Source organism: Ambystoma mexicanum, chromosome 4p (genome assembly GCF_040938575.1).
Source record: "Ambystoma mexicanum isolate Mex_15411 chromosome 4p, UKY_AmexF1_1, whole genome shotgun sequence".
NCBI lineage: Eukaryota > Metazoa > Chordata > Amphibia > Caudata > Ambystomatidae > Ambystoma > Ambystoma mexicanum.
Window position 1 is genome coordinate 44,206,472 of NC_090927.1, and position 13,130 is coordinate 44,219,601.

The 13,130-nt window shown below is 46.0% G+C and overlaps 1 long non-coding RNA gene across 1 annotated transcript in view; it reads left to right on the top strand.

Moving 5' to 3' along the window:
* LOC138452953 (uncharacterized) overlaps positions 1 to 11,474 on the top strand; it is a 123,215-nt gene extending 111,741 nt beyond the window's left edge. The window contains exon 3 of the long non-coding RNA XR_011260333.1: positions 10,606 to 11,474. This is a non-coding gene — a long non-coding RNA (uncharacterized lncRNA). The remainder of the gene's footprint in view (positions 1 to 10,605) is intronic.
* The last annotated feature ends 1,656 nt before the right edge of the window (positions 11,475 to 13,130 follow it).

The window sequence follows — 13,130 nt, forward strand, 5'->3', positions numbered from 1 at the left end:
TGTGTTAATAACCTTTTTTTAAAAAAAAGCCAGGACTTTGCACCCTTGCCAGATGCTAATTCCTCACAATAGCAGTCATCCGAGTGCAAAATGGGCACTTGCCATTAGCTAGAAGTAATTGACTTTTAGCGAAATGGTGTGCATCTGTAAAGAATTGAGGTGGCGGCTGACTCTCTATGGCTGGCTAGGAGCTTGCAACAGTTAGGGTAGTTTATGTGGAGTGGGCACACAATCAGTTCATGGGATGGTCAGTGTGTGATGGTTCAAGGAATAGATTGTGGACTATTGCCCCACTCCTGTCCTGCAATGAGTACTCTTGTAGGACCGGGTGGGGGAGCCAGGGTGCAGGTGTCTCAGTGCCAGGACTCAGTGTTCCTAAAGCAATGTGATGCTAATTAAGACAAGTCCTGAAAGCTGGTGCACTGAGGAGTCTACAACATAATGAGGTACATGTCCTGAATCTCAGGGGTTGAAAAGGGCGGGGGTGATGATTGAAAGCATTCTTTGCCTAACAAGATTTTGCAGTAATTGCACCTGGCTGGAGCCATTGGTTGGGGTGTGGTACCTGGCTTATTGATGGTGGAGATTAGAGATGGTCAGTGTTAGGGAGAATTTTCATAAATGTGCTATTTCCCTTCACTTTAGAGACCCGCAGCAACTTTGCTGGATTTTTGAGGACTTGATTTTTTTACCTAGAAAGAGTGTGAGCCTTTTTTCCCCCACTCTTTCATGTATAGGCATCATCGTTTCATGTGTGTTACACAGCACCCTCAGTGCAGTGACACAGGGATGTCTTTTAGACTTCCCAAAAGTTTAAATACCTTCTCTGGGATAAACTACTGTTTCCCAGAGAATGTAGAGTGAAATTGACTTTAATAGTCTTTGCAAATTCCTAGACCTAGCACACACCATTTTACCATGGAGTGCTGGAGGGGTTACATAGTATCCCCTGTGTCTAAATACTCATTTAGCAGTCAGATGCTACCCTTTCCTATTGAAAAGGCTGGTGGCAGTGGTTTTACAATGAACTACCATGATTTTCCCGACCACAAACACTGGTAGCTAAAAATCACGGGAGCCATGTTTTTCAAGATGGCGCCTTAAGCCCCTTTGTTTAAACAGGTCCCGGTCTTCATTTTTCGCAGTTTCTTTTTGGAAAGGTCTTTCTAGTGTGTGCCAAACCAGGTTTGGTCCCTTTGTTCGTATGCTTTTGGCGGGCTTCAGGACTGAAGACCGCCTCTGGCGTCTTAGTGTCTGGGGTGGGCAGGAGGTGAGGGAGTTACCCGAAACTCCCTGTGCTTAGTCTCCGAGGCGACCCAAATGCACTCTAGCGTGATTGTCTGGCTGACTGTACGGCAAGGACAGCCACCCTGCTGGGTGAGTGAAAGCTAGGCTGGAATGAAAGGGAGGCAACTATTAAAAAGGCGAGTCTCTTGGGCTGGAAAGCAGAGTTGACCACTGGAACGAAAGAACCGAAGAAGACGGCTGCTGCAACTCCTTGCCCGGTGAAGCCCTGCTGCAGGTCCGAATTGCCAAGTTCATCTCGAAAGAGAAGCCCCTTCAAGGATGACCTTTGAGTTGGTGGGACCAATCAACTCGTAAGACACCTGGATACCATTCTAGAGGCTGGTTAGGATTAATCAGGGAGAGGGACACCAGCTTGTGTGCTTGAATCTACAGCTACTGGAACTGAAGTGAGTCCATCTTGTTTGCTTTTTCCGACGATCCCGTGCAGTGCAGGAGTCCCCCAATGCCCTCCCTCTTGTCACCACGACTGTGGCTCACGAACAGTGAGATCTGCAGGAACTGCCAGGAAGCACCGACTTCAGCTGCAAGTGTTTCTTCATACTAAGGTACTGTGCCAACCCGATTGAGAGAACGCCACTCTTAGGGTGAACGTATGTGAAACTTTCCCAACTTGCAGGCTTAATCAGTGACCCAACATATGATTCTTTTTCACCTAAACTACTTCTAAGAACTTCTGCAAAGACTTTACCGTTTGAGACCAGAACTGCTCCTTCCTATCCAGAACACTAGGCCGTTGACTTTGGCCTGGCCTATTGACTTGAATTGAACTCTTCTGGTGTACTGAAACTATTTGCACTGTTTAACAAGTAAATGTGATCTATTCTACTTACCTTGCCCCTTTTGCTCACTTGTAAGTAACTGAACTGCCATTTGGCTCCTATTTCAAGGGAGCTCAAGCTGTCTCAAAATCTTTTGTGTTGAAGTGTATTGGTATATAATAATTAAGTTACCTCCTTCTAGTGAAATGTTTTCTAAATGATTGTGTAATCAATGAATAAGTGTTTTTACCAAGAAAACTTGAGAATTAGTGTCTACTTGAACCACTGTGATTGAAAGACCTCTGTGTAACCTCTTGTACTGCTCACATTCACTCTTGAGAATAAGCCTGGCTGCTCAGCTCGCTACCAAAAACTGTGTGGTACAGACTTATACCAAAGGCTGGTTTGGCTAACACCTGGAGTCCTAATTGTGTGTGGTGGTCCCAGAGGGTACTGCATGCAATTCTGCCCAACAGTCAGTTAAGTAGAGCCACTGGGAACCATTAATGGGCTGATTGGGGCTTTCAGTGTAGAGGATGTGGGATCTCTTTCTACTTTCACCTGGGTGCAGGATGGACACAGTGTACATATTCCTGCACTTCAATTACCCATCTTGGGCCAAGAAAACTGCATCTGAAGTAATTGTTACCTCAAACCCCTATGTGTATGGCGAGCTTTGAATCGCACAAGAAAGACAGAACTTGACGTTGCACATCAGCTGTCGGAAGCTATAGACAATTGTTAAGAAACCAAAAATTACCCGCCATGCGTTTTCCTGGGACGAGTAAGGGGTCCGTTCAGGCTGCATTGACTGCTTTGTGATGCTGTACTCGTAGAATGGAAATCACAGTAGCTAGAATATGTTTATGGGTGAGAGGTTATAACCCAGCATTTCTTTCCTACGATTCCTGTAGAGAATGAGGCAAGGCATCCACTTTTCTGTTTTGAGTTCCTGGAAGAAAGGTGATTGTACTGCAGTGATCAGACGCACCCACAAGGCTTGTCTACTGTTCCTGCATTGTTGAGTGTGAAATATTGAAGATTGCAGTGAACTGTGCAGACTTCAACACTAAGGATTCCCCTTGAAGTTTTTTCTTTTTTTTTTTTTGTTGTGCAACAAAATGGTACCTATGGCTTGGCCCAAGGTATCCGTTTCCAGAACAAAGGGTAGGGCATTGTCGGGGGTGCTACGCCAAAGCCGTAATAAAGGCCTATTTGAGAGATTGGAAGGCCGCCCTTTCCATTTCAGCCCACTGGAATCTTCGTCTGGTGCTCAGATGATGGGTCAGATCTTGTGATAGCTGTGCAGAGTCTGCTATAAAACCACAGTAGTAATTTCCAAAGCCGAGAAACGCTGAACAGATTTGAGATCATGGAGGGCCTTTCCAGTTTATGATGGCCTGTATCTGTAAGTCCATTTCAATACCCCTAGGACTGAGTATGTACCCCAGGAAGTCAATAAAAGCGACATGAAACAAGGCATTTAGAAGCCAGTTTTCCAATCGTGTCCTGGTCTAATTCAGACTAAATGATGGGCACTGCAGAGTTCAGGTGGGAATACATCTTGGCTTCCCTTGGGGACTCCAGCATCTCTTTTATCAAGGGACATGGGTATATATCCTTGAGTGTCGTTGCATTCAATAACTTGGAATCAATGCAAGGCTGAAGAGATCCCAAATGAGACTCTGAAGGAGTTATATACGCACGGTTAATATTTGTATTTTATTCTTTTTAAAGCGGAGACCTACTTCGAGAGCAGTGGGTGCTGTACAGACTAAGGGCCTCATTACGAGTTTGGAGGTAGCCATGCCCTTATGGCTGCCTCCAAACTCGGGTCCGTGGTCCCTGAATGGGGAAATACCGGGCCATTCCGACTTTGGAGGGCCCCATATTTCCCCATTCAGGGAACCCAGACGCGGACCATCCCCGTTCCCATTGAGCCCCCATAGAGCTCAATGGGAATGGGGAGCATGCTAACAACGGGCCCGTTAATGACGGGCCCGTTGTTAGCATGCTGGCTCCCTCGCGGGACCCACAAGGGGACCTCGTAATAGGGCGGAATGGGTTTAACGGCGCTGGTACCTTTACCGGTGCCGTTAAACCCATTCCGCCAGGGTCGTAATGAGGCCCTAAGGATAGCCAGCGTTTGGGCTGGTATCTTTTACCAGTAGTGCAGTACTGTGAGGTGCGCTCTGTGTGTTGATTTGTGGAGAGCCTGCAGTTCATCCGATAGTTCTTGTAATGCTTCATTTTGGGCTCCGTAGGATTAGTTGCGTGTCAAAATCTGTAAAGCGGCCCACTCCCCTTTGTCCCCTTTGTAAGGAAGGCATGGTATCAAAGCAAGACCGACACAAGTGATCACAGTTCAAGGGTGTTTATTATTCTGTAAAATGGGTGAGATAAACCTAACTCTAAGAGGGGAGCAAGCTAGGACCATCGAATAATAATACGGTCCTAGTGGAGTCTAGTCAAATAAAGAGGGCCTATACTAAAAATAAACTATTGCCAATCCTTACCGTTACGTTACAAAAGACGGATAATGTTCACAAGAAAAGAAGGAAGTGTTGGCCGTGGTCTCCCTTCCCAACGTTTTTAGCACGGGACAAGGTGGGATTCTCGAGCACGGCACACTCCTGGGCTTCTCCAGCACAAGGTTACAGTTCCTTTTCCAGTATCGGGGCCTTCTGTGCTTAAGTCTCTTCTCATGCAAAGTCTCTTGCTTCAGAGGGCCTGATACGCCCAAATAACAAAAATAAAAGTTCCTTCTGGTAATCTTTACATGGGGTGAATACCTGTCACCCTTGGATTCCCCTCAGCCAGGCTCTGATCCTACTCTCAATCGTCAGCCTACCTCAATCAGGTTCAGACCAACCACTCACTGTGGACATCCCTCAGTCGAGTTCACACTTGTCATCACAGTGTTCATAGGTGTTTGAACACTATGCAGGATTCACTTCCCCAGTCAGGCTTTCTTTTAGGCCCCCAGTCAGACTTCACATAGTTCTATCATCGCTGTCATTCCTCAGTCGTGTTCACATTTGTCCCAGTATCACAGTTCCTTTGTTTAGTTTTTCTTTTCCCCTACAATAATCGAAAGTCTTAATGTCTTTTTAAACAGTAGCACAATGTTCAGATTAGGTCTACCTCGTCCGCGCTCAGACCTTCTGAAGGGCGATCACGTCTCGCTGGGTCACTCTAGGATGCAAGCCAGGGACCTAGCCCCTTTCATCTCGAAGCTTATAAACTCCTCCTTTAAATCAAACACAGTGCCCACCAACCTGAAAGAATCCTGGGTCCTTCCCCTACTTAAAAAACAAACCCTTGATCCCACTATCCCACTAACTACAGACCTATTACCACCGTGCCTTTCCTACTTAAAATCATTAATAGTCCTGAATTTGTAAATAGGCAACTCTATCTGTAAACTAATCACCTGCTAGGCTCACGGCAATCGGGCTTCCGCCCCCTTCAAGGCACTGAAACAGCCTTGCTAGAACTCAAGACACAAATAGAGGAGCTAAAGGACAATGGAAAAACAGCTTTGCTACTCTTACTGGACATGTCGGCAGCCTTCGACTTGGTGGATCATGCAGTTTTATGCAACCATTTCAAGCTTGCCGCCAAATTCACAGAGGAGGCCATAGCATGGGTCCAATCCTTTCTTGCTAACCGGACTATGAGAGTCTTTTCCACCTCAGCCTCTGCTGATCATATCTAAATAACCGGCAGAGTTCCACAAAGGTCTTGTGTCTCACCTACCATGTACAACATTTTCACCAAACCGTTGTTCGACAAGTTGGATAGACTGGGTGTCACCTACACTAACTATGCAGATGACACCCAGATCTTCATACCCCTTTTGGGCAACTTCGCAGCGGACTCGGCTTTGGTGAACAAGATATACATCCTCATTCAGGCAAGAATGGCATCACACGGCCTCTGACACCAACCTAAAGAAACTAAGCCCAAACTACGCATCCTTCAACCTTGATAACAATATCAAGGTGATGCCAGTTGTAAAAACCTTAGGATTCTACCTGGACTCCTCTCTCGCCCTCAAGAAGCAAGTCAATTCCCTTGCCTCCACAACAGCCTATACCTGCAAACTTATTCGAGCCTCCAGACCGTTTGTCTCCAGTGCTAGTTGCATCACCCTGGCCAATGCTCTCATAATGTCCAGACTAGATTACTGCAACACCCTATACTCTGGAGCTAGCAAGTATATCACAGACAAACTTCAAAGTTTGCAAAATAACGCCTTGAGAGCAGCACTGAATATCACCTATAGAGAGCATATCACTAAATTCAGAAAAGAGACTCATTGGCTAAAAATAACGGATAGAATTTTCCTTAAAACAGTCTCTCTCACTTCCAAATGCCTGAACAGTTTAGCACCTCCATACATGTCTGAAAGAATCACTCTGAGAACAGCCACCCTACCTACTAGATCTGCCAACACATCCTTGCTCGATATTCCTAGATTTAAACGATCCACGGCGGGAGGATCCAGTTTCGCAGTCAAAGCTGCGCAATCGTGGAATACGCTCCCACTTGACCTCAGACTACCACAACCTTAAGCCACATTTAGACATAATACACTCATATGGCTTCGTATGAATGTCTCCTAACTGCTTCCACCTTCTCCTCACTGCTACTCGACCCACTAGACTTGACCGCTGCATCCTCTGCACCGTCCCATATGTATGTATGTATATCTATCTGTGCCCTGACACGTAAATTATATGCACTGCAATGTATGTATGTATGTAATGTTATTTTTACCTGCGGTAAGCACTGTAACTAAGCTTTGAGACTTCTTGTACTGCTGCACCCAGCTACCCAAGGGTTTGGTGCACATTATCAAATTAATAAACAAACCAACTCTGTTAGCCTACGGCACACACTGGCTTCCTATTCTCAGTTGGCATGGCGTTCCCCTTAGTCCGGCACCAACACTAGTTCACAACAACAAAACCTCTTCTTTAGTGCGTCAAGGACTTTGATTGTACAAAGGATTTGACTTTACTCTTGTATGACCACCTTAACACCTTATAAGGCCTCTTGACACTTGTAGTTTCCTTTACTCGCAATGTTCAACAGTCTTTGTTCAGGAGAGGGGCACCAGCTAGAGACCTTCGACTGAGCGCCCACGTGGCGCTGGACCACTCTGACTCTGGTACCCAGTTTGTTCATCAACAACCTTTTGTTTAATCTTCTTACTGTTGCTACTGCAACCTCGAGCTTAACACAAGCCGGTCGACTATCAGTTGCTTCCGACTCACCGGCTGTGTTGGACTCGCTCTGATCCTTTTTGCCGCTGGAGTCAAGGATGGTACGTTGATGGCCACCCCGCCTCCACGCCCTGGCAATCGGTGCAGGAGCGTGCCATGTACCACTGACATCTGTCTCACCACCTGCCAGCTGCGATTCCCGATCTTGTGTATCTTTCATCGGAGGCTTTGCTGGTCTGGGTTGAAAAGGGCAATGGCAACTCCCTCCTTGACATCCTTTCTGGTCTCACCACCTTTCTCCTCAGTTTGAACTGCCGTCCTGGAATGGCTGCTTTGTCGTGCATTTGGCCTTGCTCGGAGTGTGCTTGTGTGTTCTGCCTTTTGTCCCTGTGGGTACGGGAAAGGGTAATCAGGTGTGTGTAGTTGGCGGTAATTGCCTGACCCTTCTGTTGGGACATGTCAGGTAAACGGCTCGAGTATTAGTCCGTTGTCGTTCACGTTGTGAGAAAGTGTTTGTGTCGGGAAGGGGGAAGGGTAGAGTTTCTAAGTATCCAACCGGTCAGGCAGGGGAAAAAGTGTCGAAAGGAAGGGGGTACCGCGTCTCACCCTTTGGTGGATCACTGCCACTTCCCGAGGACCCCTCAGGTGATCCTCGCTCACTAGTCCACCACCAGGAACTGGATCCAATAGCGATGGCCGTATCCTGGACTCCTTGATAACCGATCCCTGGACACTAGTAAGTGAGACACCTTCAGGTTTCTCACACCTTGTACCAGATACATGAGTCTTCTGATGGTCCAGAGTAGCGTTCTAGGCCCAGAGTCTAGTCTGCTATTGTGGAAGGACCGTGTGTGGGGGATCCCTCTCTCTCTTCGACCGAGCACTGAATAACTCGCTCCTGTTAGTTGCAAGATCCTTCTCCCAATACCACAAAAGAAAGATCTCTTACGTATTAACATGATATTGGGACAGCGATAGACACTGATCAAGGGTAGCCAGAAAGAAGGGAGACAGAATTGAAGGACAGAGACTACCAGAAGCTAGCATACGGATATTTGATAATTCGGCCCCGGAGCCCGGCATTAGATTTTTGCAGTGAGTTTGTTATTAGCATGCATGTTAGTCTTGATAGCGACGGCATGGGTTAGGTGCATCTATCTACAGTGTTCACTGTGCCCACATAGTTCAATATCTGGTAATTTCATCCTTGACTGTCCTTTGCACCCCTCTGTAAGTCTGTCTATAGTTTTCATGACAGTGCATTTAGTGGCGGCACCGTCCTGGTGCGTCTGCTTACTATGTATATACCTGAAAAAAAATGTATATATTAGTCTTTTTATCAATGTTTTTTCTTTTTCCTCTTGATTGTTAAATGTGTGCCCTTGTGTTTTGTTTTGGTGCGTTTTATATTGAAGCGGTCCTATTTTCTTTTTCTATGATGATTCTGATGTTATACATGTATTTTTTTTAATGTATCGCTTATGTTTAGAATAAGGAATATGTTCTGGGGATGTCCATGATGAAAGACTAGTACACATCTGAAATGCATTTGGCACAGAATTATTATCTGATCGCCTCCTTTTCATTGTACAAATAACTCGTTTGGAATTCGACCAATAGAGAACTTGATAGGGAAAAGTGTACTGTGATATATATTTTCTGATCAGTAACTTGATTTTTCAGGTGAAATTTAAAGTACCAGTTGCAGTGTTTGCAAGGGATAAGGTGGCACCACAAGGTTTTTTCCTCGTATTGGTTTTAACATTATATAGGCCACCTGATTGCGAAGGTGGATAATGCTGCCTTGTCCTAGGAATTATTAGGAAGAGAAGAAATCGGGCGGAGCAGAGGCAAGGAGGCCCCTGGGCAAAACTGGCACAAGGCAGCAGGAAGCTAAAAACACCAACCCTAAGTGTCACCTTGCAGACTGAAAGCAATTGTCACACAATGGCTGTGAAACATCTCTGGGTTTTATGGTGAATCACATGAGTACGCCTCCCAGCCAGACTGACTCTTGCCCAGGGCAAAGCACATGCATGGAACTGTGATGCTGATTATGCCCCCACGTCTGTGCAGTTTGGAAACCATCGAGACCCCCAAGCTTAAGAATGCTGCGTATGTGGCAACAAGACTGAACCCACACCCAACCCCCAAGCACCAGTGGGGCGAATGCTGCCAGAGCGAGTGGTGCCTCGGGTAAGGCAGCATTCTGACACCCAGTATATCCTCCATCTACAGATTTCTCAGAATCATTTTATCATGTGTATTGGGTAAAATACTGGCCTTAATTACTGCACCAGCTCAGGGGCATTTAGATACTAAAGGGGGGGGTGGAGCTTGTGGACAATAGTCACATGACCAGTGACCTAAAGAAGGGTTGCATCCTGGCCACTTCCATTACTTCCACCGAAAAATGGAGGCAAATAAAATCTTTAGTGGTTGCGATGCACAAATGTTTTTTTTATACTACCAATAAGCTTGCAAAGAAAGCTTATTTCTCATCAGAAATGTGTTCCCAATTAATGACCCAAGGCCAATATCAATATAAACCTTTTATATTGAGTTTTACACATAAGTACAATAGACTGTGTAGTTGGTATTTGAATGAGGAAAAAGTAGTAATAACCAAGCTTGGGAATAATGTGGGTAAATCATGAGTCTGAAACAAAAAACACCTCCCTGATTATGAATGGTCTGTGGACGTTTGATAAAATGTACTGCAGCCACTTGACTGAAATGCATAGAGGACGCACTTTAGAGATGATCCCTTGGCTTGGGGGACGTCTCCTGCATGGAATATCTTTATTCAGAGTTTGGTATTAAGATATGCGTTGCCAGGTAGAACAAGAGCACTCTAATTTGGATATAAGACATTGGGGAAACCCCAGTATATTTCTGAAATGGCTGAAAGCAGAGCTGTGGGTGAAACAGTCGAGACGGGTGCTCGGAGATCGCACTAAAATTCCAAACATTGAAAGTATTTCTAGAGTATGTAATGAAAAGAGAAGGGTGGGGCCACTAAGGCATCTGCAACCATTTAGGGCTCTGCACAAAGACTGAATAAAATGCAGGGGAGATTTGTAGAGAAATGGGAGGATGTGAAAGATGCAATATTCTGGCTTGGAGCTTTAAGGGGAAAGGAGGTTGCCTTAATATTGGCTATGTTACGACAGCTTTTTGAAGCCTTAAAGACATGTGAAATATTTGTAAACCAATGAAACACTATTTCAAAAATAAAGAAACTGTGCATGTCTAATGTTTCTTTTTTTCTTTGTTTGAAAAGATAATGTGTCCATTTTCTTTTACAGTTTTCTAAAGCCTGCACAGAAAAAGCAAAGGGTAAAGATGTAAAATGCCAGAAGAATGGGTTTTCCTGTAACAAAATGGATATCTCATGGAATGGACGTTTCTAGAAGGCCAGTCTGGTCAAGAACTGGGGGTAGAGGAAGCTACGCATTATTAAAAGGATTTCTATTATCACGCGCATTGCATATGCAGTGTGTCAAGGTAACCGGGAGAAGGAAATGCTTCTGAAAAGTAAAAGAAAATGCATGGATGAGCAGGAGACCCGAAAGCAAGTCTGAATTGGAATTACTATTTAATTCTAAATTCATAGCATGTTTATTCACAAAAGAATGCAAATAGTAGAAAACCATATCAGTGCATTGAATTAGAAAACACTACATACCAAGGTTGGATCCAATCACCCTAACACACATTTTCTTTTCCCAATCAGCATACTAATAACATAAGACATTAAAGCATTAAGATTCTCTGAGAACACCCAAATGGGGAGGTGTCAAAAATTCAACTTGCATGGACACACAGAGGTGAAGAATCGAAGCTCCTAAAAAGAGCTTTCCATTGTACAATGCATTTATATCCAGGAGCGCAGCACTGAGAGATGAATATAGAGCATTCTATACAAATGGCTGACCCTGTAATAAGGTTCACTCTGCTATTGCATTCTTGCTAAATACAATCCACGCTGGAGAAATGAAACCCCCAGAGAAACCTTCCCCGGACAATGAATGCCACAAAAGCTTCAGTCTGAAAACCCATCTCGCTCAAAATGAGAAAACCCACGCAGGAGAAAATCCTCATCAGTGCACAGAATGTCATAACCGTTTCAGCCAAAAAACATACCCAACTCTACACGAGAAGACCCATACAGGAGTAAAACCTTCTCCAGCATTGGATCTTTCATGGATTCACATGCTTTGAATATTCCCCGTCGTCAGGCTGGGAATCCCCGGTACATTATATAGACCCTTTCCCGTAGGAAAACTTTTTCGACGCTTATGCGTCCTATCCACCTCGTTTTGTATCATGCGTGCCCGTGCCGTCAGGACGTCATGATATAAATACAGGCCCCGCCCCCGCGCTCCCTCAGATTTCAACCGTCTTTCAAAGCAGTGGGATCTTCGTGTTACTACTAGTGATAACTAGATTGTTTTTTTGTCTGTTTCGCGTAAGCGAAGTTCAAATCTGGAGAATTATGTCTGGAAAGGCGTTATTTCGCCCATGTGCAACCTGTGGCCTCAAAAAGGTTTATGAAGGAGACGGCCACATGGACTGTATCTACTGTCTCCACCCGCACCACACGGCGGATACATGTGAGATATGCCAGGGTTTCTCCCAAAAAACCCTTAAGGACCGTAAAAGAAGGCTGGTCGACTGGCTTAATGACGGAGCGGGTGCCTACCCGGCTTCGGAAGTTGGCTCCACGGCCTCCAGGAGCAAGTCGGAGCCTCCATCGAAGAAGGTGCGGCCAGCAGAAATTCGCCCTGAGGACAAGCATAAGGGGAAACATGCTGGATCCTCCTCATCTCATAAAAAGCCCTCCTCCTCCTCATCATCTAAGACGGAGAGGCTGGCGCTGTCTAAATCCTCCTCAGGGGACCGTCCCAGGTCTTCCGTGAGTCGAGAAGCTTCAGCCGGGAAGTCGGCATCAAAATCGACAACGAAGTCTAAAGGCTCGACGACGACGACTTCCTCGTCGACCTCGGTGTCATTGACGATGCCTATTACCGTTCAAGCAGCAGCGGTTGGGATTCCTTCGTCGACGGAAACTCAGTCTATGGCTTGGCTGCCTGAGGTCTATGACCCGATCCCCCCTGAGGTCTTACTGCAGCCAGACACGGCCTGCTCGGCGGAAGGGGAAGGTGACATGGTTCTGCAGCCATTGGATTTAGGCTTACGGCCTTCCACGTCGACGACGACGGCGACGAGTGCGAGCGGGGGTATGGTACCTATATCATCCACGTTGCTGAACCCCCAGACAGTTTTGTCTCTGGATGTGCTTAATACTCTTCAGAAGCTACTACAGCGGCTGGATACCCAGTTCCCTCAACCTGGGACGTCATCGTCACTTCTGTCTGTACCTTCCGTCGACGAGCAAACTTGTACGGCTCGCTCGTCGACGAATCACCCATCGGCTCCCCAGGCGGTAAAAGATCGTCCTCGAGCTCAGGAGGAGGGTGAGTTGTCGGAGTCCGACTCTATACATGATGACTCTGGGTCAGACATCTCCCTGTCACCGTCGAGGGACCCGACATGGAATTCGGATGTAGAATTGGAGTCTACGAGGAGCCAGACACAGCCATCTCCCCCTGATGATGTGGGAGCCTTCCATGCAATGATGGGGAAAGCGTGTTCCGAATTCGGCTTGATTCCTGAGGAGCAGAGGAAAGACTGTTTCCTTTTTGACCATATGGGTCAAAGGAGAAAATCGGTATTTGCCATCCCAATCCTTGACCACGTGTGGCAAGAAGGTCTCAAAACGATGCGCCATCCGTTCTCGGAACCAGCCATAAAGGGACGGATCGAGAAA